The sequence below is a fragment of the Cinclus cinclus genome, chromosome 1 (genome assembly GCF_963662255.1).
Source record: "Cinclus cinclus chromosome 1, bCinCin1.1, whole genome shotgun sequence".
NCBI lineage: Eukaryota > Metazoa > Chordata > Aves > Passeriformes > Cinclidae > Cinclus > Cinclus cinclus.
In genome coordinates, this window is record NC_085046.1 from 149319115 (window position 1) to 149346567 (window position 27453).

Sequence of the window (27453 nt, forward strand, 5' to 3'; positions counted from 1 at the left end):
AGGAAAGGAAAGGAAAGGAAAGGAAAGGAAAGGAAAGGAAAGGAAAGGAAAGGAAAGGAAAGGAAAGGAAAGGAAAACCTTCTAGTCTCCCCAAGTTGTCACTGCACCATCCCTCTTTCCTCTCTGTCCCTGAAAAAAATCACAAGGTTTAGCCATATTCAATAAATTAATGATTTATAAAACTATCAGCCTTTCTATATATCACGCCCTAGTTACCCAGGAAAAAATTCCAAACAGCCCACCGTATTTGGTGGGAAGATGCAGTAGTGGATATATAATCAAATAAAGGAAAATCTCCCTATTTCACTTTCATAAGAACGTTTCCAGAACTTCAGACCACCTCTACTACTACTTTTTACTACTAAACAGCTCCATTTCACAATCCCTCTCTCTGCACACGCCTTGCATTCCCACATGGCCATCCAGGAGCTCAAAAATGTCACATCTGTTATTAAAAATAACATCCAAACATATTTCCCTTCATTCATTCATAGCAAGAGGTGCTTCTTCCAGGGTGAACTCCCAGCCTGCTTCAGCAAGCAGAACTGACTCACCTCTCCCACAAACTACTGCATGCCTTTTACATTATTCATACTCCAAGTTGTTATTTCTCTGCATTAGCAAACAAGAACAAAATATCCAGGGTTTCATTTTTATGTCTTTCAATGAGGTGAAAATGCTGTCGATGGATTTCTTCCTCAAGCAAAAAGTTTGCTGGACCAACAGCCTGCTGTAATTAAGGTTAGACACCTCAATTAAAAAGAAAATCCAATTTTTGGTGTGTTGTTTCTTTCCGTGACAGAATCACCATTTCTGTATGTGATACGTGAGTTACAGGATGCTGCCAGATAAAACATAGCACATAAATATAAAATGACGGAAATTATTAAAGATTATTCTGAGTTAAATAATAAACACACTGCAGCAGAATTTTCTTAAAGGTGTTGGACCAACATGGAAAATATTGGAGATGGAAAAGAAGTAATTAGGGAGGCAACTGCTATCCCTAGCCCAGCTGCTATCCCAATATTCAGGGTGTTTTTCATGGCCTGAAGCTTTCCTCGGTTTTATTATTTAGGACCTCTTCCATATTAATTAAAAACTTGCTGATGAGACAGAAGAAACAAAGCAGGCCATGTTACTGCCCAGAGAGGTTGTGGATACCTCATCCCTTTAGGTGCTCAAGGACAGGTTGGATGAGGCTCTGAGCAACCTGATTTAGTGTGTGGCATCTCTACTCATGGCAGGGGGCTGGAATTAGATGGTCTTTAAGGTCCCTTCCAACCCAAACCACTCTGTGATACCCTATATATAACAAACAAAATTTCTGCAAATATAAATACATTATTTAGTAACTTTCATACTGAACATATTTGGTTTAATGGTTTGAGTACCAGGTTAATCAGATCCTCTGCTCCCCACTCCTCATTCTTGGTCACCTGGGATGCTCCCACAGAGCAAAGGAAGATCCCATCTCTCTTCCTACCCCATTCACTGGCTGCATTTAAGTTCTACTCTGCAGCTAAAAACTGCAAGGTTAACTGCAATTATTTTACATCCTTTCTCAAAATATGGGTGGGAATGATGCAAAGAGCAACTGGATTCCCTTCCTCTTTCTATCACTTCTTTTTTTTTTAATATTTATTATTATTATTATTATTCTGAGTTTCCTTTGCAGCAGAACATGCATAAATTAAACACTGAAGAAGGGTGGAAGGAGCAGAGAGAGAAATGGAAGGGGGAGGGAGGTGTAATGCAATTATAACACCTAAACCAATCTATTACAGAGCTTCAGGGGACAAGGACAGAGAGATCCTGTTGTGAATAATTCCTGCTGCTCCCGAGGGCTTCACCAGCTCAGTTCCAGCCTCCAACACCTCCAGCACCAGGAGCAGGAGCTGCCTGTCCTGAGCATCACAGCTTACACTGACTGGACAGTGGGAAGATGTCCCGCTCCCCCTGGCCAAGAGTGATGCAGACAACATGCAGCCAATCTTTAATCAGAGAAGAACTGATAAACACGTCATGGTGGTGGTGGGGGTTGTTCTGCCAAGGTGAGTTTTGCAGGATTTAGGGCTGGTTGGATGCTGGTGGCACTGGGCATCTGTGACCAAAAGTCAGGCTGTGCAAAATGTATTTGCCAAATGCATTTACCTTTCCTCTGAGTCAGAGAAATTAACTTTTCCTTTGGAAAAAAAAAAAAAAAAAGCAGGAAAAAAGTGAATGCCACAAAGGAGATGGGAAGCTCCAGCTGCTTTGCCAGGAACTTCACAGGAAAAAAAACCACCAAGGTCTCAGGGTGGCTGTAGAGCACTGACGTTGTGGAAAGGAGTGGGGAAATTAAAAATCTAATTCAGATCTTCATTGCACAAAAAAGAAGGGAGAGGGATGAAATCCTCGACTGCATGCCACTGTGTCACTTCCAGAGAGTGGCTTTTCTGACTGCCACCGTACTTCATGTGGCAGTTTTAAAGGTTATGGCTGAGGGGGCTCTTCCAGCAAAGCCTTCAATGAACTCTGAATAAAATAACACACATGAAACAAGTCCACAACAAAAGCAAGGCAAGGACAAAATTTCTGAGCAAATATCCCCAAGGCCTGCTGCCTTGCTCGGGAAACCTTCCTGCCATCTTGCCTTCTGCAACACTCTCCCAAATTCATTTAGTAGTGGGATCATTCACAGCAGCACCCAGGCTCAGTAAACAGTGAGGCACGCCTTACCACAAGGTCAAGAGCAACCTAGAACTGCAGTTCCTGTCTGTCCAGCCAGGCAACACAAATTGCTCACATTTCCGGGCAAAATGTTCCCATTTTCAGATATCTGCTACCAGCAGTGAAGTGCTCACAAATAAAGGATCATGATATCAGCTCAATTTTTAGAAATTTTTAGAGGAAGAAATTGAGGATAACCAAGTTCGAAAAGGGCTTTAAGAAAAACCTTGCCAATTCACATGGGGAAAAAGAACAAGCAAACCATAAATTAATAAATATGCCCAGCCAATCATATGCATTACTTCTCCCTAGTTTGACTTGAACAATAAAGTCATTTGAGTTCATGATGTTGTTCTCTGGCAATCACCATCATCTTGCTGGTGTCTAAACTGGACAGAAGGCTCAGGAGAGCCTTTACTGCTCTCTACAACTACCTGAAAGGAGGCTGCAGTGAAGTGGGGGTCAGCCTCTTTTCTCAGGCTTCCAGTGACAGGACAAGGGATACTGGCCTTAAGTTGTGCCAGAGGAGGTTCATGTAGGATATAAGGAAAATTTCCTCACTTAAAGAGTGGCAAAGCATTAGAACAGAAAAATAGTGGAGTCATCATCTCTGGAAGTGTTCAAAAATGAGCAGATGTGCCACGTCACTGTATGCTTTAGTGGGTGTGGTGGTGTTCGTTCTAAGGTTGGACTTTAACAATTTTAAAGGTCTTCTCCAACCTTAATGATTCCATGATTCTATGAGTCCATTTCAAGACACTTCTCCCTGGACATGATTTACCCCAAGGGCCATTCAACAGCTCTACCAGGTGAGAACAGCAGTGGTACCATCACAGTTGATGGTTACAGAACTGCCCACAGGCTGCAGAAAGCAAGCTGGAAGCTCCCTGAGAGAAAAGCTGATGTCTACAAGCACCATGAAGCTGGAAAGGCATGGCAATCAGAGGACACACACTTGGCCTCAATCCTGTTTCTTGTCTTTTTGGGCGAGTAGTGTTATGGAGAGGTCATGGCTGGGAGCTGAAGTGGGTTCCCAAGCATGGGGCTGACAGTGAACCTTCACACCAGACTTGTGTGGTGCTCTCACAGCTGAAGAGCAGTTTGCACACTCCAGATCAGCTACAGCCTGGAGGGCAGATGAGTGAGGCAAAAAAAAATACCTGAAACCACCTAAGGAAATATTCCTTTGTCGACAGGTACCCAGAGGGGGAAGATCTACTTTGATGCAGAAGGTTTTGTGAAGTATTTAAAGAGCCACATTTACCCAGGAGCATCAGAAAGAATGGGACATTCCCTATCATCAGAAATATTTTGACTTGCAATGGGTGCCCTGCAGTTGTGATCATTTTCCCACTGAGGCAGCAGTTACCCCACCTAAAACACACAGACTGAAATCTATTTCTGTTTTTCTTCCTCAAGCTGAATCCCACTTGGATTTTATCTCTGGGGTAACAAGGATACTGATGCAATAGGAACACCCAAAACCAGAACATCAAATTCCTTATTCCCTAAAGAATTAACAAATGTGCTTTGACTTTTAAGCTGAAAACCATCTGTTTCAGTTGTTCACTGGGGCTCTGCATGTGTGTGTGTGCTGGTGGGGTGGGATAACCATAAAAACATCCCATATGGAAACAGCATTAGCACATTCCTTTAGTAGACATTTTTCTCCTTCTGTCAAGGAACTATTTCACAAAATAACCCCTCACGTTCACCACCCAGCACAAAAATATAAATACAAGAGCAGAAGGTGACAAGTATCAGGTAGTTTAAATCATGTTTTCCTTGCTTGGTTCCACTAGTTGCAAACCTTGATAGAGTCGAGCACCTTATTTAGGGTATCTGCTTTGAAATAAAAGTTATCATTTTCCAGGCCATAGATAGGCTAAGACCTAGATGCACTTAAATCCTTTCTGCTGTGGAGAACAGCTGGCTATGTTCCAGTAAACTGTTTTACTTATTTCCCATTTATATATTTATCTATTTGTAGATATTAAAAACAAAAACAAAAACACACACAAAAAAAAAAAAAAAAAAAAGGGACAAGGCCAAAGGGGTGGTGGATGGCTGGTGAAGGGTTCAAGAGCTGCATCTCCCAAAGCCCATCCATTATCAATTTCAATCATCTCATTTGCAAGGGGGAAACAAGATCTTCTTCATAAGCACATCATTACCTGCCCAGGATCACATTTTCAGTACACGTGAAATTTCAGTCCATAGGAAGCCACAGAGATGATCCAAAGGCTGAAGCCTTCCTGCTCTGGAGCCAGGCTGGGAGAGCCAGGGGTGTCCAGCCTGGAGAAGGGAAGGCTCTGGAGAGATCTCAGAGCCCCTTCCAGTGCCTAAAGGGGCTCCAGGAGAGCTGGAGAGGGACTGGGGACAAGGGATGGAGGGACAGGACAAGGGGGCTTGGATTCAAACAGACAGAGGGGAGATTTAGATTGGATATCAGAAAGAAATTGTGTATTTTTTTTTATGAGAGGTGGTGAGCCCCTAGCACAGGTTTCCCAGAGAAGCTGTGGCTGCCCCATCCCTGGAAGTGTCCAAAGCCAGGTTGGATGGGGCTCTGAACAGCCTGGTCCACTGGAAGGTGTCCCTGCCCACGGCAGGGGCTTGGAACTGGATGGTGTTTAAGATCCCATCCAATCTAAACCATTCTATGATTCCATGATTTTTTGCAGGATGAGAACATTCTGGAGAGCTGAGAGCAGCATCTGTTTGCAGTAAAGCCTCACTACCTGCCCCCGAGGTTTATTTGCATTCTGTCACACCAACATGGCTGTGCAGCCAAAAACCCCATGTGTTTAGCAGGAGGAACAAGGCTTTTCTATTACAATTTTTTTAAAAAAATATTAACATTAAAATATATTATAGTCAGCCACCAAACCCACCTCCCTCTTGACAGACATCCCTGTTCTTAAAAAAAGGGAACAACTCAAAGGGACTCTCTCAACCTCCCCCTTTCCCCAAGCACAAAGTGGATGCTATTTAAATCCAGTGACAATCTTCAGCACACAAAGGACAGAGGAATTGAATTTTGGGGAGAAATGACGTAATATGGTGAAAAATAATAATCAAAGGCTGAACTGTGCTATTTCCAACAGGCAGCTCAGCATCCAGAGCTGTGTTCCCTTAGCTGTGCTCTCCTATAAGAGCATCCTGTCAAAAAGTAACATTAACTTTCTACAGCCCATATATAGCAGTGACATTTTTATTCCACTAATTGATTAAAAAAAGAGGCAAAAATAAAATCCACTTTTGAGCTACCTAAGAGCAGTAGCTTTTTGGCATGGAATGATGTTATTTGAGATGAGTGCAGAGTCTTTAAAAAAGCACATTTGCCATGGACAAAGCTCTCTGCAGGCACCTTCTCATGCCTGCAAGGATGATAATTATTTTCAGAGGAATAAATCCTAACTTGTAGTCTGCAACATCTCTTGCAGCCCTTTGAAACAGCATGATCTGAATTCTTTTCAGAGCAGCACTGCTGACCTTCACACATATAATTTTACATTCATTAAATATCCTTTCTAGACTTGTTGCTGATCTACCACTCTGGACAACTTTTCCCATCCAAGACTGTAACTCCACACTATGGAAGGAGAGGCCTGTGGTCTGATGCTTCTATTTTTTTTTTTTATTTTCATGCATTAATTTTCAAAACAGGTCAGGAATAAATGGAAACTACTTAATTTACACCGCTGGCAGGCCCCACTCCAAAAGCAAGTACAACTCTGGCATAGAAAAGCAAACTTCTCTAGAATTAGTTATCTGCCATTTAATTCATGAACAGGGTTGTAGCTGTTTGCAACTTTGTAATGCTCTGAAGCTTTTTGGTGTTGAGGAAAAAGGGGAGAAGACTGATTTTAATGCACACATCCAAACAAAGCACATTTTAATGCTTAACAGGGACATTTTGATGCATCTATAGATGTCACACCTTTGGAATCCACCGTCAAGTACACGTTGTGGGAATCAACACATCATCACTACTTCTAAAAGCAGCAGAAATGGACCAAAAATGGATTAGACATTGATATCTTTTGGCTGGAAAATAAAGCAGATTGCCTCTCAGGAAGGCACTTGGAGCTCAACTTCCCAACCTTGCTGCAAGCAGTGGCACAGAGTTATTTACAGGCAATGGGGACCTACACCAAAATTTACTGAGAGCACTCAGTGCTTTCCCCTTTCCTTCCACTCAGCATTTTCCAGCCTGCACCCTATGGAGGACTTTGCCTATTACTGAGGACATCACAACCCTGAGGTTTCTTGCCAAACAATCTAAAACATGTCATTTTAAAGGCAACTAAGGACTTCCACATAGCTCCTTCAGATCACATACCAAGTTCAATCAGAGAAGACTGTTGTTATCCAAAGGTGTAAACCCTCTCTGGCTGCCAGATTTGGAGTCAGACACTTCACAGACAGTGTGAGATGGTGGGCTGATTGCACAATCCATACTCTAAATTCACCTGAACACTTTCATCTAACAAAACCTCTGTAATCACAAAACCATGCGGTCTTTAGAAATGTTCTTGCCATTCCTTCTCCAGGGTAACTGGGTGGTTTGTAGATTTTAGTATGTGGGAAAAGGACAGAAAGAGAGTAGAGCCACAGAAGTAGATGATCTGGTGGATGGCTCCTACAGAAAGCCATCAAATATCTACAAATGTCATAAAAGGAGCTTAAAATTGGACACAATGATCCAAATCTACTGTACTGGGCCTAAACTGCTACAAATTTCTTTGAAGCTTTTCTGTCTTCCTAGTCAAGGACCACTCAAAACTGTTCCTCAAAACACCATTTTGCTTAACCAAATGCCAAATGCATCAAAATGCTGTTTCCCAGTTGCTCATCCAAGAGACCAGTGCAGAGACCTCATCAGACCTCATCTTTCAATAAACCAAAGCCTCCCCATACACATCCATTAGGATAAAAAAGCATTTTGGGATCACAGAAGCTACATGGATCCAAGAGGAATTCAAGAACACTGATCCTTCGGGGATGGTGTCTGCCACAAGAATGTTATTTTCCAATATTTAACTTGTGATCTCCAAGGAAAGGCAATTACTGCTTTGCTTCATGTGTAGAGACACAGGAGAATTTAGCAGCAGACAACTCAAAGGATCACCTGGTCTGATGGGAGGTGTCCCTGCCCATGGCAGGAGGTTGGAATGACAAGATCTTGAAGGTCTCTTCCAACTCAAACAATTCCACGATTCTGTGGCAAGAGCATTTCAAGGTGTGGGAAGCAGAAAGCTTCTAGATAAATGCTCCAAAACTATTTTTGGAACACTTTGTTAAAGGCAACGAATTCAATAAGAGCATAACAGGGACTGATGCCAGCCCTCCTGCAGCACCGGTTCTTTGCCTCCCACCCTTGGATCAGCTCCTCCTGGGAAACTCTTAACAACTTAAAAAAAATAATTGTAAAATGCTAAACTAATAATAATTGCATTGTAAAATAAAAATAATTGCAAAATGCTAAACTAAAACACAAGAAAAGGTCAATTTGAATTACTGCATTGGAGATAAATTTTCACATTCATCTTCCCACTGTGTGCAGTTCTGAGCATTACTGGAGACACAGATGAAGGGATTTTGGAAAGAACAAGAATGACAGTGGTGAGGCACTGGAAGGGTTTCCTAGAGAATTTTTGGCTTCTCAGTCACTGGATTTGTTCAAGGCCAGGTTGGAGGGGGCTTGGAGCAACCTGGGATAGTGGAAGCTGTCCCTGTCCCTGGAATGAGATGAGCTTTAAGGTCTTTTCCAACTCCAACCATTCTATGGGCGGAAGAAAAGCTCAACTTGGAAGTTTGGGATGAGCAATAACGGCAGATCTCTCTCAACATCCCCGAAGTGGTTTTGTAGCTGTACTGAGAAAGAAGGGGGAGGTTCAGAACGGCAAAGTGAAGAGGAATAGTCAGCAACTTCTCCACAGCCAGAACTACTTGTGAGCAACCAAAAAATTGGTTATAGAGAAGCCTAAAGGCTCAGCCTCTATTTTACAAACGAGAATAACACTGACCTACTTTCCAACCCACTTGCAAAGCTGCTGGAGATGCTGCAATGAAAGGCACTACAGAAACCTAAACACTGCCTCAGATACACAGCAATAAGGTTCTCACTGAAATGCAGCAAGGCACTTTCTGCAGTGAAGGTAACAGATAATGGATCAAATACTACAGAGAGCTGGAAAACTTCTTTGTCTTTCTTTTTTTTTCCTTTTTTTTTTTTTAATGCATTTTTAAAAAGCATTCAGGACATACTCTTACATACTCTTGCAATTGGTGCCTCGGGACTTTTAATAATCATAAAAAGCAAAAGGAACTTCTTTACGTGGCAAGGTTCTTCTCTGGAAGAACCCCATGAGATAACCTGCAAGGAGCTCTAATTATCAGCTTAAAATATGAGGATGAGCTGATCCAGCCAGGATTCACATCTATATGGGAATAAGGAATTAATCGGGATTAATTCCAATTCAAAGGAAGCCCTCAGTGGTAAAATTGAGGAATGTTAAAAGAACAGAAATTTCCCTGGTGGGGAGAAAAAGAGGTCTTGGACACTGCACAATGTATCTAGCTTTGCTAAGGAAAAAAGCAAAGCTGGGCTGTTGAGTTCTTCAGAAATAACTTGGTTACTTGCTTGCATTCGTACAGCCACGCAAATGAAGCTCAAGCCTCCACCAAGATGTACATTAAAATTATTATTTCTCTTCAAAATGCTGAATTTGCCCTTACCATTTATAGAGACAAGTTTTCAAATATTCTGCTGCAGCAGTTCCTCCCCACATTCCCACTGCCTATGAAAAGACATTCTTTCCTCCAAATGGGAACAGAAAGTCAATCTTTTCTGGATGGGGACTTTGCAGAATGGAAGTGTGTCTGCACAGATTACCCAAAAAAAAAAAAAAAAACCCAAAACTGGAGATAAAGATAGCAGGTCCATCAAGAAAGCTTTGAAAATGTGAAAAATAACCATCAGCTCTTGATTTCAAGAGCTCTACTGCACCAATCAGCATTTGGTCCTTTCATTTCAGCCACAAGACCACCACCTGCTCAACCCTTTATATTTCTTTAGAAGTCCTATTCAGACCTAAAAATGAAATCACAGAATCACAGAATAGGTTGGGCTGGAAAGATCCTTTAAAGGTCACCTAGTTCCAATCCCCTGCATTGAGCAGGGACACCTCAACCAGACCAGTTTGCTCCAAGCCCTGTCCAACCTCACCTGGAAAGTTTCCAGGGATGGGACAGCCACAGCTTCTCTGGGCAACCTGTGCAGGGCCTCACCAGCCTCAGCATAAAAGATTTCTCCTTAATCTCTAGTCTAAATCTACCTTTAATTTCAAACCATTACCCCTTCTTCTAACAATATGTACCCCACAAAAAACCTGTCCTCACCATTTTATAAGTTCCCTTTAGGTACTGAAAGGTCCCAGTAAATGGGAGGGCAATTAAAGCCTTTAAACAAGTGAGAGAATATCTGGAATTAACCATTCAGGAGTCATCAGTACAAAGAAACACAGTCTGAATCCAGTAAGGCACAAAAACTTCGGCCATTTCATTGGAAATGCATCTCAGAGATGTTTTAAATCCCACAGATGTTTAAATCCACATCAGGAACAGCCAGTTCTGCTCTCAGCAGGACCCACCCACCCTGCCAGTACCTGCATCTGGAAAGGTGACCCCCAGCATGGGCTAATCCATCCCAGACAGGTCACCCAGGCATCAACACCTCCAGGGGGTGTTTTCCCATCCTCTGGACTGCCTACCTTGCAATAACTCAAGCCCTGGGGCTCCCAGTGCCCCTCCTCAGAGGCCATTTCACACCTTCATAGATCTCGCTCTGAAGGCATTTTTCCTCCCAGTCTAATCTTCGAAAAAAATTTGACAGCAATAAAAATGTAATAAACCAACCAGTCAGATTATATATATACTGCAGTCTGAGAAAGATGAAAGGCTGTATTGTTAAGAGATATAATTCCAGCAGCTCCCACAGTGTAGCCTGTGCCTACACAGAGGAAGAAAAGGAACTGAAGGAGCTTATATTTTGTCTTATAAGTTGCCTAAAATAAACCCAGCTTCTGATCCTTGGCTCACATCAGGAACGCAGTGCTGAGAAAGCCAATAAAGGCCTGCCAAATATCTCATGAGGACAAAATACCTGTTTGTTCTACCTAGCTCTTGCCAATGCATCAAGTGAAGTGATATTGGGAAGGGAAAGGGGGACTGTGTGCCTGGGAATCAAATATTCAAGAGCAGAAGGAAACACACCCAGAGTTATTCTGCTCTTAGTCAGTTTGAAGAGAAATTACTGCAATCAGATTGTGATGAGCAATAACTGTGTGGCTACAGTAGCTCTGCAAATACTCTTAATTTCATTTATATTGGTAGACATTAAAATGCTCTTAATTTAATTTCTATTGGCAGACATTAAAAAAGCAAACAAATCTTTTTTTAAAAATCTACTAAGCCTTGAGGAAGACAAAATAAAAATAAAAAATTTAGCTACGAGGCCTGATAGAAGATAAATTGCAGGTTTTATAACAACAATAATAATTTATTCCTCTGTGGCACTGGACAGCAGATGATTAAAGATGAGCAAAGGTCTCCATGTGTCTGGATTTATACCAGGCCATTCCATCCACTGGGTTACAGGAGCAGCAATTAATCACTGCTGGAGAAGAGAGGCATCTTAAGAAAATCTTAAGGTTTCAGAAGTGAGTTGTAACACCTTTAGGAGAGCAATTTGTCTCCTCAGGAGCTGAAGCATCTTGAGAAAATGCAAACTCACAAGATTTTAGCTTGTCTTTTTAGAGAAACTGCTGCCACTCTTTCATGTTAGGGAAAAACAAAACAAAAACCCAACAAACCATCATAAGAAACTGTTTAGACAGACAAATTCAAATGCAACCAGTATTCACCAAAAAGATCAATGGGACACAACTGAAGACTGCATTAAATAAAATTTGACTGCAAAACTCTTGGAATAAGAGGAAGAAGTTACCATACATCATCAGAAGACACCTAAAGAAAACATCTCTTTTTGTTCATAATTTTCTGCTGCCTCATCAACCCAACAGCCAAATTTTCTGCCCATCTTCCAACCCTACTTAGAGAAATGAAAATTCCAATTTGAGAACAGCTGTTCAAGAAGTAAATCTCTTCAACAGCTTAATGGCAGAACTGCAAGAAGGGTAATTGCACATCAGAGGTGCTCCAGAGACCTGCAATTTCCTACTGAACACAGGGTAAATCTGGGGTAAATGGGGTAGGAAGGAACTAATTCTTCACTAAGATAAGACAAACTCAGAGTCAAAGAGAATCACATTCAGATTTATATTTACATCCTTCACTAAATTTGGATTTAAAATTTCACCAGTGTGGACTTTTGGGCCAAAAAGAGTGATCTTCCAGTAAATCACCTGGAGGTGAAATCACCAGCCTCTGTCTTCTCACTACTGGAGCTCACTTTGTCTCTGAGTCCTCCTGGTCATCACTCTTTGCCATCAGTGGACTCCTCAATACTCTCTCAACAAAAATAACTTTCCCCAGTCTTTACAGAGCAGTTCCTCAGATCATGGAATTCATATATCATCTTTATTATGCAGGCGTGGGGAAAGAGAAAGCCCTGCAAAGTTTTGATTACAAAAAATATTAAAAGTTCATTCAATTCAGATTAAAAGCTCAACTATGTCCATGTTTTTATTTTCTACCCACCCCCACCCCCCAAATTCAGAATTGTATACATATAAAGGCTCTAAAAAAGTATATGGAAAGAAAACAAACAAACAAAAAAATATACTACGAAAGAACTTGTACTGAATTAAAGTATTCAGGAAGAAAAAACAAAATCACCACTGGAACAGTAGTTTTAAAAATCTATATTTTTGGTTTCACTTCACTTAAATCAAGGCAGCTGCTTTCACAGTCACTCACAAAGCTATTTGAGAACCTGCAAAAGTGACAGAAGGGCAGCATGATGGGACAGAAGTGTTGAGAGAATTTGGAAGAAGCTTCCACAAATGTACTGTTTGAAAAGGATCATGGAAGCTACATCCCATTCCACAATATAATATCCTCATTCTTCATTCTTAACTGGCACTCAACTCCTTCCCCTGGTATCCCTTTTAAAACAAAACAGCATGACATGACGACAGACTGTTAGAAAAAGGCCACACGGATTCACATCTGCACTCAGACCTTCAAATGGCAGGAGGATCTCAACAATTGTTATCTGATGATGTATTTGAAAACACATTAAAGAATAAAATGCAGCCAAACAAAAAATAACGATCACCGAGTGTAAGCTGCCAGAAGAGGAATGACGACGCCAACCAGGAGATTGATTTTGTGTCATCTTTTACACAGAGAAGAATATTACAAAGAGGAAGTTTGACAGACCAAATAAATTTGTGTTGGTTTGACTCTTCCACCCCCAATCAAATACTCATGATATACGCAGAAAAAGCCAGCTAAGGGGAGAACAGAAAGAGAACAGGAAAAAAAATAATAAAAGAAACAAATTCACAGCACCAGTTGCAAAAATAAAAATCTGTCCTAATAAATATCTGAATAATGATGTTTCTTTATTGTCTTAGTTTGAAAGACAGATGTCTGATAACCAAGACATTTACAAAAATAAAAATAAGAAAATAAGCCTTTTCACTAGATACAGATAGCAAGTAATGAAGGAAATTTCATCCTACATCAACTAAGAAACTCCATTTTCCCAAGCCCTTGGAGGGCATCTCAGATGGGAAGCAAAACTCAAAGGTTTCAGCTTAGTCCTTCTTGACAGCACTTCACAGCAAAAGCCCTTGGGGAGCCAGTTTCCTTCTCTATGAATTGGTAACATCAGTACTTGACAGTCCTCCAGGAGCTCCATGTAAAAAAAAAAGGGGAAAATAAGAAAAGCGGATTTTGGTTGCATCATTCAGCAATACACCAGAAGAAATTCTAAAAGTCCATGTGGAGATCCACTCCCACATGAGAATTATGTTTTGCAGCACACTTAAATACCATCTGCAAGAGAGATAAAGAACTGGAAGACACTCACAGAGCTTCAAAACACGATCATCAGTCATCCTTTCTCTCTAAAACTACCAAGTGCTAAAAAGAGTCACAGCAAGAGGGTGCAAGCAAAGATGTGGGGCTGATTATCATTAATCAATAAAGACTTCCCAGGCCTGCTTGGTCTGAGCCCATGGGACAGAGGAAAGCTCTGTGTCATGGGAGGAAAAGGGTGAGCAGTGCTATGTTAACACACATTTTACCCACAAACTTGACACCTACATATTTCTCTGTGCCCCATCCAACCTGGGAGTGTTCAAGGTCAGGTTGGATGGGGGTTGAAGCAACCTGGTCCAGCAGAAGGTGATCCTGCCCACAGCAGGGGGTTGGAACTGGATGATCTTTAAAATCACTTCTAAAACCCAAACCATTCTGTGATTCTATGATTATGTACAGATGTATTTTAGACTTCACCCAAAGGCCTTTACAACATTAGGTCATTTTTTTCTCCCCTTTTATCTTCATGGAATCTGCATTAGATCCTGTGGTTTTGGGCTGAAAGCTTCAGTGCAGAATTTATTTCATAGCTATTACAAGGTACATTACACTAATTAGTACACATATTACAGCCTGCCCTGTGATAAATCACACAGTGCTGTGGTCTGGGGTAAACACTGCCATACATCTCTGGACTCTACTGCATGTGTGACCACTTCCATAAATACAACTATTTTTGTGGTACAAGTAGGATTGGCTGCAGGGACTAATTTATTACCATTTCCTTTCAGCACATTAGCAATGTAGCAAATTCTGTAGCTTCCAGGGGGAAAAAAAATAAAAAAAAGGTGGTGGGGGGGGGAACAACAGCAGTGGGATTTCCTTCAGTGAAGTAGCATCAGCTGTATCTTTTCTTCAGTAACACACAAATTGTTCTTCATTTTCCAAAAATATACTCACTGTGTCATGTCTAGTGTGCAGTCAGAGAGAGGTTTCTGGCTTTCAAGCTTGTCACACCTGAGAAATTGAGGTGAAGAGAGGACAGCAGGCTCATAGTTTTTAAAGACTTTGGTGGTATTATGAGCTTTCCTTCCAACTATCCCCACACAGGCTTGTTCATACACAAAAGCTCCATTGCAGAGGTAAATCTTATCATTCCATCATATGTGCTGGATTTTGCACACTGTTCAACAAATATGGAAGGGGAGAAATCCTGACAAAATATTTCTGCATAAGAGCAGCAGAGGTCGGATGCTCAATGTCCCACACACACATCAAATGTGCCACCATGAGCCTGGCATGCTTTCCCTGGGGGAAAAATCTTTATTCCAACATGCTCTGGCTCCATCTAGAGCAATTGAGACAGTTTTATAGGCTGTGACATCTTTGGGACAGAAGAACCAGAGCTGGAGCATCACCTGGGAGTCAGAGCAACACCCAGCTAGAGCATCACAAATGGGTCCTGGGACTGGAATAATTTAAGTTCATAATCAGATATCCAAACTTAGCATAGTGTTACAAGTCCACAGAATCCATGGACTCATTGTCCTCCAGCCCATCCATCCAAAAAGCTGTAAAAAAAATTCACAGACAAAAGAAAAAAACAAAATCCACCCTGGATGATATTGCAGATCAAGCTGTTGCTCTCCTCCCTATGGTAGAACTCACCAAAATGGATAATCACTTAAACAATCAAAAACATCCCCCTCACTCCCACCAGATACACCAAAAAGAAAAACATCCTGCACTTTTTGGGGTTTTGTCCTTCCTGGACACTCCATACTCACCATTGGCACAGGAATCTCTGCAGCATTGAGACTTTTCTCCTCCAGCAAAGTCCTGCCCTATGGACCACCCAGTGATCCCCAAACCGTTTGAACAGGTAAATTAGGCCAGCACAGGTCTAGGTAAATTTTCATGGACAATTCCATAGGCAGGACAGCTCTGGTGCTCTCCACATAGCATGGAGCCAGCAGAAAGCCACCATTTACAAGTGTGTCCTGGATAAAAAGGACAACAAAATTCAGAAAGCAACAGCAACTTTGCCTCCAGGTCTGCCTTACCCAGGGTGAATTGGATTGGATTTGAGAAAACAACAATGGAGAGTCCAAGCTCCCAGGAAAGCCACTGAAGAAAGAAACAACTTTAATATTGTGCAAATGACAAAGGGAGAAGGAGACGAGGTGTTTTGAAAGAGGACCAGAAAATCTTGTATCAACATGGAACCCAAATCCAGTAGGAGACAGCCTGACATGCAGATGTGACAGCACAGAGGAGATCAGACAGAAGGAGACAGCTGCTTAAAACTTCAAAGGATTGTGATTATGGCTTAGATCCTACACAGGTATGGCCTGGAAATAAAGGACAATAAAGCACATCTCCATGTTTCAAAGTTTTGAGGGGTATCTCAAAGAGGTCTATGGCCTTCAGCATGTTTAGAAATTGAGGTGTTGGTTAGCCCAAACTAGAGATGTGCCAGGATCTGCACCAATAAAACCCCTTGATTCCAGCAGGAGCCTTGTTCCATGAACCAAAAAAGAGAAGGATCCCTGAAGTTGCCTTGGTCAGGCTCTGTGGGTGGGAGGCATCACACAGCAGATTCCCCAGGCTGGTGGGATGGGACTTCACCACATAACATGAGCAAACATGACCAGCATCATGTACAGATTTGTTCTTCAGACCTAAACAGATTCCTAAGAAGGCTTTTGTGTGTGTTTTTACCTGAAGATCCTTCTTTGCATTGTGACTGTGGTCAGATTAACATTTCCACTACACTGCATTTGACAGTCAAGAAAGATGAATGTCAGCAGCCCAAGCAAGCAGATCAGTCAATGCACAAAACCCAGATAGCTCAACACAAACAAAAGCCAAAAAGTGTTAAGCTCTGCTGCCACTCTATTTCCACTCCTTAGGTTTTCCATGGCATTTCAGAGCTCAGGCATACCTTGTATTGCCACTAAATATGAATATTTCAAAAGGGGAGAGTAGAGCTGTGTGGCACAACTATAGCAGCAAGCCCTTGACTTAACCAAAGGACAAAAGTCCTTCAGAAAGGTGTCAAATAGGGCTCCAGCAAGATAAAACACCAAAGCTCATCCCTTTAGCAGCCAGAGAAATGCCCAAGTGAGAACAATCACCTGACACCCTGAAACAATCCAGCTGCAGGCACCCCCACATGTAATGGGTCAGAAAAACTCCATATCCCAACTCAAGGGGAAGAGCAAATTCCAGATTAAACCAGTGGGACACAATGGAAATTAAGGACGGGCACCCCCACACTCATGCCCAGGTGAGGAGGCTGAACTGCACAGCAGTAGGATCATGGAATCACAGAATATCCTGAGTTGGAAGGGACCCACAAAGATCATCAAAATCCACCTCCTGGCCCTGCACAGGACACGCCAAGAATCTCACCATGTGCCTACAGATGTACTGAAGCATTCTTGCACACACACACACACACACCCCAGTCCTGAAAAAACAACACTGAAAGTTAGGATAGCAGCTTCCAGCTTCTCTTTCCCAGACACACCAGAGACTCATATTACTTCCTCAACTGCTTTGAGGGAAGAGCCAAGAAAAACAAGGCTGTGGTCCAGACATCTCTGCTGAGCCCACAGGGAAGACTGGACAGTAGTTAGAGGATTGCAAACCAGGAATTTATTCAGAAAGAGAAAAATCCACAGCCTCAGACCTCCCACAGGAGTTCTTTCCTCCTCTGTATAAATTTATGTTGTGTCCAGCTGCAAGGCAGAAGTGCCCAAGTTGTGTAATGCAGGAGCAAATTGAGCCAAGACACACTGTGTACACCACTGTGTACTTCAAACACAGTGCCTGTGTTTGAAGGAAAGAATTAGGGCTGGGAAGTCCTTCCTGGCTCCAGCAGGCACTGAGAAGATTCCTGAGTGTCCAACTGCATGTCCAGCTCAGACAATCTCCCTCAGCACCTTCAAACACTTCACTCAGCCCGTTATTCCTCAGGTGGATGAGATGAAAAACTCCTGACATGGAGCCAACACATGGCTGAGGCTGAGCAAACTTAAATATCACGAGCCAAAGGCAAAGGAGTTCATAAATAACACTTTGCCACAGACAACCAGGCAGAACGAGATGATCTCTAAGGCTTCTTCTGATCCAAACCATTCTGTGATTAAGAGCCCAAATATTTCCCATGGGGCTAAACCAAAAAGAAAGGTATGAAGATCTGGACCTGGAGATACAGCCACAACAGCATGACCTGAAATAGCTCTGTCTTCATCATAACCCCACCACAAAATAGCCAAGATATCCAAGGACATGTGGGAAATTGAGGCTTTACCAACAACTTTAAAAATTCCCAAACAGCGCCAAATTCTTGCTTACAAAAAATTAAGAGTGGATGCTCACTACACTTTGCAAATTTCTTTTGCTGACTCATATGTTCATTGTTTTCCTTACGTGGAGGAGAAACCCTTCCAATTTTCCATTTGAGCAATGGGATTGAAAAGCTCATACAACCACATGTAAAAAGTGGCCCACTCAGAAATGAGCTCAGAAATGAGATTAATTGCCACCTTCCCTTCCCTTCCCTTCCCTTCCCTTCCCTTCCCTTCCCTTCCCTTCCCTTCCCTTCCCTTCCCTTCCCTTCCCTTCCCTTCCCTTCCCTTCCCTTCCCTTCCCTTCCCTTCCCTTCCCTTCCCTTCCCTTCCCTTCCCTTCCCTTCCCTTCCCTTCCCTTCCCTTCCCTTCCCTTCCCTCTATTGTTATCTGAAGGTCTGTGGGATATACAAGTATTTAATGTATTAAAACAAAGGTGCAATTACTTTAAGTAAAAAGGGTTAGAGTTTTTTAAAACACAGAGTTGTATTTTATACCAAAGCTCAGGATTTCCTCAGAACATCTGCAGGCAGAAACAGGACAAAAAAAAAAGAAGGCAAAAAAAAGCCACAGGAGAACTTAAATATAAAAGACAGAAAAGTCAAGGTTAGTTTTATCCATCCAGGTCATGACTTTTCAAAAGTTGGGATTTTGTTTGTTTTGCTCTCATTAGAGAGAGAAGCTACTGCAGAAACCATGGAAAAATTGTGGGTGGGTTCACAGCTCGGGTCTGTGCCAGTGCACTTCTCCTTGGATAACATCAGACCCTTGCAAACCCTGTCAGAGCATTGCCAAAGCTGATCTAACAGGGAGTGACAGAGTCAGAAAGCTCTTCCCCATCAAAATCATTTAGGAGATAATAGAAAGTCTATCAACTTCCAGTCCTGTAAATATTAACTTTCAAACCTATTGCAAAACACAGACTTTTGGGCTTTTTTAAGGAGAAAATTGTTTATTGCTTCAGTACCGTGAGTCAACTTTTCTACTATCCAGCTTTTTTCCTCTCCTTGTTCTCTTATAAATAATTATAAACCCAAATTTTTAGAGTGTATTGCAAATATCCCATCAGCCTGCAGAATGCCCTCCTCCCACCCATATTCATCTCTCACCATATTTAAGTACCTGCTAAATTAGACAGGAAAGGTTTGCTTTGAATTATGGCTCCCCTATAGCAGCAGCAGAGACTATGTAAATTATATAAATATAGATCTCAAAAGACAATTTGAGCTGTTTATCAGAAATGTCATTTGTGAGAGTGGTTTTGAGAGAAAAAAAAAACACTTAGTCCAGTCAAGGCCAACAGCCTCTACAGGGCAGGTCTGGGAAAACTTCACCTCAGCCAAGGAACAGCATTTAGAATCATGGAACTGTTTAGGTTGGAAGTGACCTTAAAATCTTCCAGTTCCACCCCCTTTCCATGGGCAGGGACACCTTCCACTAAGTCAGGTTGCTCAGAGGTCCATCCAAACTGGCCTTGAACACTCTAAGAACCATTTTCTTCTATAAATCCCCCACTGCACTGACAAGAAAGATGGGGAAAACTTTTCAGCAGGGCTTGTTGTGATAGGATGAGGGGGAATTAAAAGAAGGTTGATTAAGATTAGATGAAAGGACAACATTTTTTACAGTGTTGGTGGCAAAGACTGGAAAAGGCTTCCCAGAGAGGTGGTGGATGTTTCACCACTGGAAATATTCCAGGTCAGGCTGGATGGGGATCTGAGCAACATGATCTGGTTGAGGATGTCCCTGATCACTGGACCTGGTGACCTTTTACAGCTCCTCCTAACTTGAACTGTTCTGTGATTTGTGTCTTGTAGAGTTTACCAGCACTGAGTTTCTTTGGTTAGCCTGCTTTCACTGTAGAGAGGGAAGGGAGGATGGGAGGATGGGAGGGAGGGAGGGAAGAAGGAAGGAAAAGGGGAAAAAAGGACAATCTGTAGACAATGAGGAAAAGGAAAAGGAAAAGGAAAAGGAAAAGGAAAAGGAAAAGGAAAAGGAAAAGGAAAAGGAAAAGGAAAAGGAAAAGGAAAAGGAAGGGAAAGGACAGGGAAATTGACAGGAAAAGGAAGAGGGGAAGGGGGGAAGAAACATATCTAACAAGGATTTTTCTTCTCCAATTAAGGAAATACCATCTTTCCTTAACTGGCACTGGGAGGGTATAGAGCTATTTAAAAATACAGTGATATGCCCAATTTACTAATTCATACACAAATCAATGTCCCCAGCCACAGGTTTTGGTTTGCTAATAGAGATCCTGCACATGCTTAAGGTAACTGAGCTTTGGTCGATACATGACGCAATTTTATGTATTTTTATTACAAAAATGCCTCCAGTGTGACAAAGGGCTGGTTCTAAGTGCAGGGGAGGAAACAGACTGTTCAATGCCCCTGACAACAGCTCAATGGGAAAGCACAGGTATTTTAAAATGTTTTTTAATCACTTTTAGATAATTCGCCCCCCAAATTATAACCACTTACTGAACAACTGCACCTTATTGGGAATGAGCAATGCCAGCAGGCACAGACAATACTTCCCATTTGGCAAAGGTGCTCTGATCCTTTGGAATAATATTCACACACAACAGCACTGAAGTCGAACTTTTACAATTGTCTGCTTACAGGTTTTCTTTATTTATTTCTTTATCTGCTTCCGGTCTGCTCTCTCAAAACAGACAGAGAACAGTTTTTTTCTAACTTAAAATACAGTCCTAACTCAAAAATTCCCAGGACAAGATCCTTCCTGGCTGGCCAGCTTGAGCCAGAGCAGATCATCTCAGCAATTTCATTGCTGAGGAGACTGTGATTGATGACATAAACCAACCTTCAGAAACAACTTCAAAACCACAAACATTGATTCAAAACATCTTGAAATGCTGAAATGCTCTCCCTAAGTGACAGGCACTGTGCCATGGCCTCTCCCCTTCATTATCCCAATCCTCCTTGACTTTATGAACTCTCCTGCCCTGCTATAGGTTGTAGCTGTCTGGAAAATGAGAGTGGGAAGCTGAGTTGGGAAGTCACAAAGAATTTCCAAGTTCCATCAGCATTTCAAATTTTATAGGAAGCCTGTCATTTTAGAAGAGAGTGATGTCCTTTCCCTTGGAATTCATACAACAGATTTGGATAGTGCCACAGGGTTTCCTTCTCTTACTGTTTGATGCTGGGTAAGTATTTTTTTGGGCTCTGGAGACCATTCCTGTGCAATCACTGCTTGTTTGCCTTCCCTCTGCTCTGTAGCTGCCAACACAATCCTCTTCCAAACCTACACACAGTTCAACATTGTGATCCATCTCTGAGGGATGCTGATCACAATGTTGAACTCTGTGTAGGTTTGGAAGAGCATTTTGTTGTTGGAACAAGATTCTCTTCAATGTCCCTTCCAAAGCAAAGCATTTTATGGATTCTGTGATTCCCAGAGTGCCTGCTCTAACACCACCCTTTACATGGTACCTCCATCTTTACATACTGTGAGAGGATAGAAAAAAAGAGGAAAAATCCCAACCATGGATCCACAAAATAACCTCAATTTCTCAGCAAGGAAGCTGGAGGGCTGCCATTTCATTCAGCTGAAATATCAATATATTCAGCCTTTTGGATCTCTAAAGGCAGAAGTAACTCACATCAGCTTCTTCCTCTCTGCTAAGGAAAATAAAGGGACATGCAGATTTACCTCTTTTTCTGGTACCTCGCACAAGACCAGCTCCAGGCTGTTATCCCCAACCAGCACAGGAACCTGCCTGTGTGAGGGGGAGATGTTTTTAAAACACACCAAAAAACACAAATCTGGCAAATAGGAGCAAAGAGAAAGCTGCAAGGCCCAGGGGCGCAGATAATTAAAAGATATACTGATGTGCCCTGCAAAATGAAGGCTCCAGCCAAAAAGTCTGGTCTGACATGGGACAGATTCACTGGCAGCTCGCTGCAGAAATGAAGGTAGTTTCACAGATGTCTCTGCCTTAAGACAAGGAGGCACCTGCTCTTGATTGTGGGACCCGAGTTTCTGTAAATTCCAGGTCAGAAGAGAAAAATTAATCCCTCTCTTTTAAAAACTGGATGCATAAATAAATCCAATTAAATCCTCAACTCTATCACAGAATCCCAAACACAAGTTGTCAGCCATTTGATAGAGGGAGGACAAGGACAGTTTCATCTTTCCCCCATCACACTTTAGAAGAAAAAGAAAACATTTTCAGGCTGGAAAAGAGGTGACTTGAGACGCTGCAAGAGTGTGAGATGTGGAAATAACATTAATTTCTAGATCCATGTGTTCTCAGGTGCTGGTGCTGGGTCCAAACACCTGCACAGCACAGGAAAGCTTCCATCAATCCCTTAATATGCAGTGGAAATTAATCTCATTTTTTTGATTACAAACATCCAGGAGCTGCCCTTAGCAATAGCTACTGCAACAACTGTAATTTCACTTATCTGTATTTCCCCACATCTCGAAAAACACATAGGATCATAGAAGGGTCTGGGTTGGAAGGGACCTTAAAGAAAACCTTATTCTAACCCCCTGCCATGGGCAGGGGCACCTTCCACTGTCCCAGCTTGTTCCAAGCCCCGTCCAGCCCAGCCTTGGACACTTTCAGGGATGCGAAAGCCACAAATTCTTTGAAAAAAAACTGTGCTAGGACCTCACCACCCTCACAGGGAAGAATTTTTTCCTCATCTCTAATTGAAATCTCTCTTCTGTCAGTTTAAAGCGATTCCCCCTTGTTCTGCCCCTCCATCCCTTATCCCAAGTCCCTCTCCAGCTTTCCTGGAGCCCCTTTAGGCACTGGAAGGGGCTCTGAGGTCTCCCTGGAGCCTTCTCCAGGCAGAATATCCCCAACTCTTTCACCCTTCTGATTAGTAATCCTTCCTTAACACCCATGTTTTCCCCATCTGAGGAGCACTCCCAAATCACAAGGAACCCCCTTCCCATGCAGTGCATGGCAGACACCACCCACAGCCCAACAGCAGCACTCACATCCAACAATGGAAACCTTCCCTCTATTTGCATGCTCGGCTCTGCCAAAAACAAAGCACACTGCTCAAGTGGGAGAACACCTTCCTACTTCTTCAGGGAAGACCAGGGAATTTGTGCAGATCCCTGGTTATTTGGAGGCAGCATTTCTCAAGGAAGACAACCGAGGGAGCTTGGAGCAGCAACTCTCAGTGCTAAGGAGATTAGGATGGGAGCCCAGGGAATCAGCCATTCCAGCACACCACATCCCCACAGCCTTGCCCAGGGCTGTCACTTTGAGGAGAGTTTACCACAAAAGCAGCACAGAGATTATCTTGTTCTCTTGCAGGAATGCAAGGATTGAGATGCAGGGGGAAAGCAGCAAGATGCGAGCCACAAGATTTGTGGAGGCAAAGCCAGCTCTGCTGACTGAGCAGGGACCACCACATGGAGGAAATCTGGCCAGAAACCACCCCAGAGCTGGAATGCTGGCCAGGAAACTGGTTTGAGAAAACACAAAATGTGCCAGCAGCCTGATGATACTGCCCATTGCTCTGAGGGGGATGCACTGAATGCCAGGACACCCTGATGAAGGCAGGCACGGGTAGTTATCAAATTAACCTGCCACCCAGGGAGAAGGGGTTTTGGGTCACCACGGTGCTCACATCACATGCTGATGGCTGGGAGCACCACACAAGGGTTGCACAATTTCTCTTTCTCCTTTCCACATACACTGGGTGGCATCCCACAGAGCAGTGTCACAGCCAGGGCTCACATGTGTAGTGAGGACAAGGAACAGCTCCCTGCGAGGGGAACAGTGGCAAGCCAAGACCACCAGAAGCCCACAAAGAATCATGGAATTGTTTAGGTTGGAAAAGACCTTTAACATCATCAAGTCCCACCATTAACCAAGCATTGACTGCAAAGGTCACCACTATGCCATGTCCCCAGATGCCACATCTGCATACCTGTTAAATCCCTCCACCACTTCCTTGGGCAGCCTGTTCCAATGCTTGACTACTCCTTTGGTGAAGAAATTATTCCTAATATCAAATCTAAACCTCCCCTGGCACCACTTGAGGCCATTTCTTCTTGTCTCATCACCAGTTTTGAGCCCTTGTATGTGCCCTTGGACAAAAAAAAAGCACCCAGGTCCTTCACAGCCCTAAAGACAAAATCAGCACATGATGGAATGATTCACTAAAAGCAGCATTTGTGAGGTTCACCACTGACACTTGAAAAGATCAGAAGGATGGGGACCAGGAGAAAATGCAATGAGATCTAGCAAGGACATGGGCACAATGAGGACATCAACACATAGATGTTACATCTCCATTTGTTTTAACCGACACAAGTTTATCTTACAGATAGTTGTGTGCACACAGATGTACATTCATGACTGACAAAAACACAGCTTTTCAAATTACTCTGCCTATAACTGAAAGCACCAATGATCAGCCAAAGACAGAAAACCAATTGATGACACACAAAAAGTTTGAGCAGTGAAGCTGATGCCAGACTCACATCCAGGCACAAGCTTAGCCCCAGTCAACCTCTTACTTGCATCACCTGGATGGCTGAGGCACAGGTCAGGACAGTTGAACCAAGTCCCCAGGGGGAGCCTGCTAGTCTATTTAGCAAGGAGTGGCCTCTCCAGACCTCAGCAGCCTCTGGCAAACACTTGGTCATGTGGATGAAGGGCTGGGGCCAGGGAGCACCTTGTGCTTGTGCCCTGTGCACCCCTTCCAGCAAAAGTGCCTTCACCAATGCTCACTCAGCACAGAGCATGAAAAAGCTTAAAACAACTCCACTGCCTGGATTTCCAGGGTATCAGGACGTGAAAAAGAACAAATCTGAGCAGGAAGAGATTTGGACTCTCTGGTGCAATAATGTCCTTCTACAGTTTTGCTCCCAAAGCGGCACATGTGGCTACCAAACAGTGAGATTTGTTACAGTCACAGCCAACCTAGAGGCTGTGACTCTCCCCGATGGGTTTCCATCCACATTTCTCATCATGCAGCAGATAGAGAGGGAGAACAACAGATCCCTGGTACACATGGGGTGGGGAGAGGCCAATCAATGAGTGTGCAAGAGCACAAAAACAACACAGGGACAGTGAAGGAGTGGACAGGTCAACAAATTGACAGGGGCTAAAACGTTGTCAGTACAGCCAAGGACCACCATGACAGCTGGAGAGAGAGAATCTCACCCCAGCTTGGCTGACACCATCAGAGCAGCTCTCAAAGCACTACAGGACTTTCACATTCATCACACTTGGTGCTCTTTACAATTCACAGCACCACCATCGATGTCCTGCACCAGGCTTGTGACTCCAGGTCCAAGAGTAAGATGTCACAAACACAGTTATTTCCCTCCCCCAGTGCTGAAACAATCTGGCAGACTACAGCTTTTTAACCCATTGGTCCATGGCCACATTCCCATGTACCTGCTCCTTTCTGCCACACAGAAGAAAGTGCACATGAAAGCAAGAGATGGGAAGGGAAAGTCGTAAAGCTGAGACAAGATGCCCTCGGCAAAATTTGTTTTCAGGCATTGTACTGAAAGCCAAATCCTCTAGTTTTCAGCCCAGACCCTCGTGAGAGGACAGTTTTTGTTTTCTCTCTTTAGCCAGACATGATGCTGAGGGACTATCAGGGCAGCAGTAACACCACTAAAGCTCTTTGCTCAGTACTGCTGCAAGGAGATCCACAGGCAATGAGCACTGGTATTTAGGGAAACATCACCTGTATCAAAGGGGACACCCATCACACTGATTCAGCACCAGTGCTGCCACGGGTGACAGGAAATTACACAAAGCACTGCTCCCTCCCCAAACAGGAGCCTTGCAGGGAATGAATCAATTTCTGTCTCCAGAGTCACCAAGGAGGAGTCCTATAAATCTCCCTATGTCTCCAAGGGGAGGTAAACCAGGTGGGAGAGACAGAATAGTTCCAGAAAAAGCCAGCGGAACTTGGCTGTGGCTGTGATGCTCACTAATGGATCTGCCACAGCTGGATCTGCTGCTGGTGCAAAAAGCAATTTCCCTGGGAAGGGACCACTGAGCATCCAATGGACACATGAACATCCCACCAGTGTGGCAGGGACCATCACCCCCCTGCTTGCCTTTCACACTGACTGGCAGATCAACAAGGCTTTGCCACCCTGGCACGAGCTTCCAAGATGAGGAACATGAAGTTAAACCTGAAGACCTACAGAACAATAAAATTTTCAGGGATTTCTGGGAATTTGGGGATGGACTTTCAGTAGGGCCTGTAGTGTCAGGGGCAATGGTTTCAAACTGAAAGAGGGTGGGTGTTCACGTGAGACAAAAGATTTTGGTAAGACACAAAAATGTTGCCCACAGAGGTGGGAGGTGCCCCATCCCTGGAAAGATTCAAAGTCAGGTTTGGGGCTCTGAGCAAGCAGATCAGGTTGGATATGTCCCTGCTCATTGAAGGGGAGGTGGATTTGATGACCTTCAAAAGCTGCTTCCAACCCAGACTATTCCATGATTCAAATTCTGCCTGGCATCCTTAGGCATCCAAGTTTCAAAGCACTGCCATTCTCCATGTTTATTTTATCCCTGTGCATGGTTTGCTCTAGAGGTTAAAGACATGGAACCAGCAAAGAATCAGCACAATGAGAACACAGTGAGAACATGAAAATATGGCCAAAGCTATGAGACAACTCTTGGATAAGGTTGTTTTCTATACAAGTGAAGATAAAGCATTCCCTCCCCAGCAAAAACTTCCATAAACCAGCTCTGCCTTTTGGCAACTCAGTCCAAAAGAGAGTGAAACTTCTGTAAAATGAAAGTCATGGGGAAAAAAAAGAAGTTTCTCAAGGGCGAAATTGTATTTGCATCTCCTGAGCCCTATAATTCCATGTCCAGGTGATCCTCTCCTGAAGATATGCTCTTACCAGCTGCTTCCCAAGTCCTGCTCTCCTGGGCACACAAGACTTTCTTCTAATCTGGAAGAAAAAGCAGGGCAACTGGTAAGTACTGGAAAAAAAAAATTTAACTGTCTTGGTTAAGGACATGGCAACCATCAGCACCAAGAGTTCTGATATCCAGGCACACCCTGCAGCCTCTAAGCTGGGCTGTAGGAACAAGTACAACTTGTTTGTAGGAACAAAAACAACTGTTGGTTCCTCAAAACATCACTGCTGAACATGGTGAACAGCACCTTCTTTGCAAAAGAAAGTTGATATAAATCTTTAAAATTCCTAGAAGGTTTTAATATTTCCAGATTAGCAGCAGTACAAAAGTAGAGGGTTGCAATTGTTTGCAGGACACCTGCAAAAATAATAAATAACAAATTAAAAGCGTCAATGGAAAAGGGGAATCACTGGTTTAAGTGTCCAGTCTTCTTTAAGATCCCAAACCTGCTGTGGGAGGAACACTGGCCACAATCCAGTTAAGCATTTC

General features: G+C 43.0%; 1 protein-coding gene across 1 annotated transcript in view; it reads right to left on the reverse strand.

Moving 5' to 3' along the window:
• TSNARE1 (t-SNARE domain containing 1) overlaps window positions 1-26999 on the reverse strand; it is a 347022-nt gene extending 320023 nt beyond the window's left edge. Inside the window, exon 1 of the mRNA XM_062504268.1 lies at window positions 26946-26999. The gene's annotated coding sequence lies outside the window, so the exon portion shown is untranslated. The remainder of the gene's footprint in view (window positions 1-26945) is intronic.
• Between the last annotated feature and the right edge of the window lie 454 nt (window positions 27000-27453).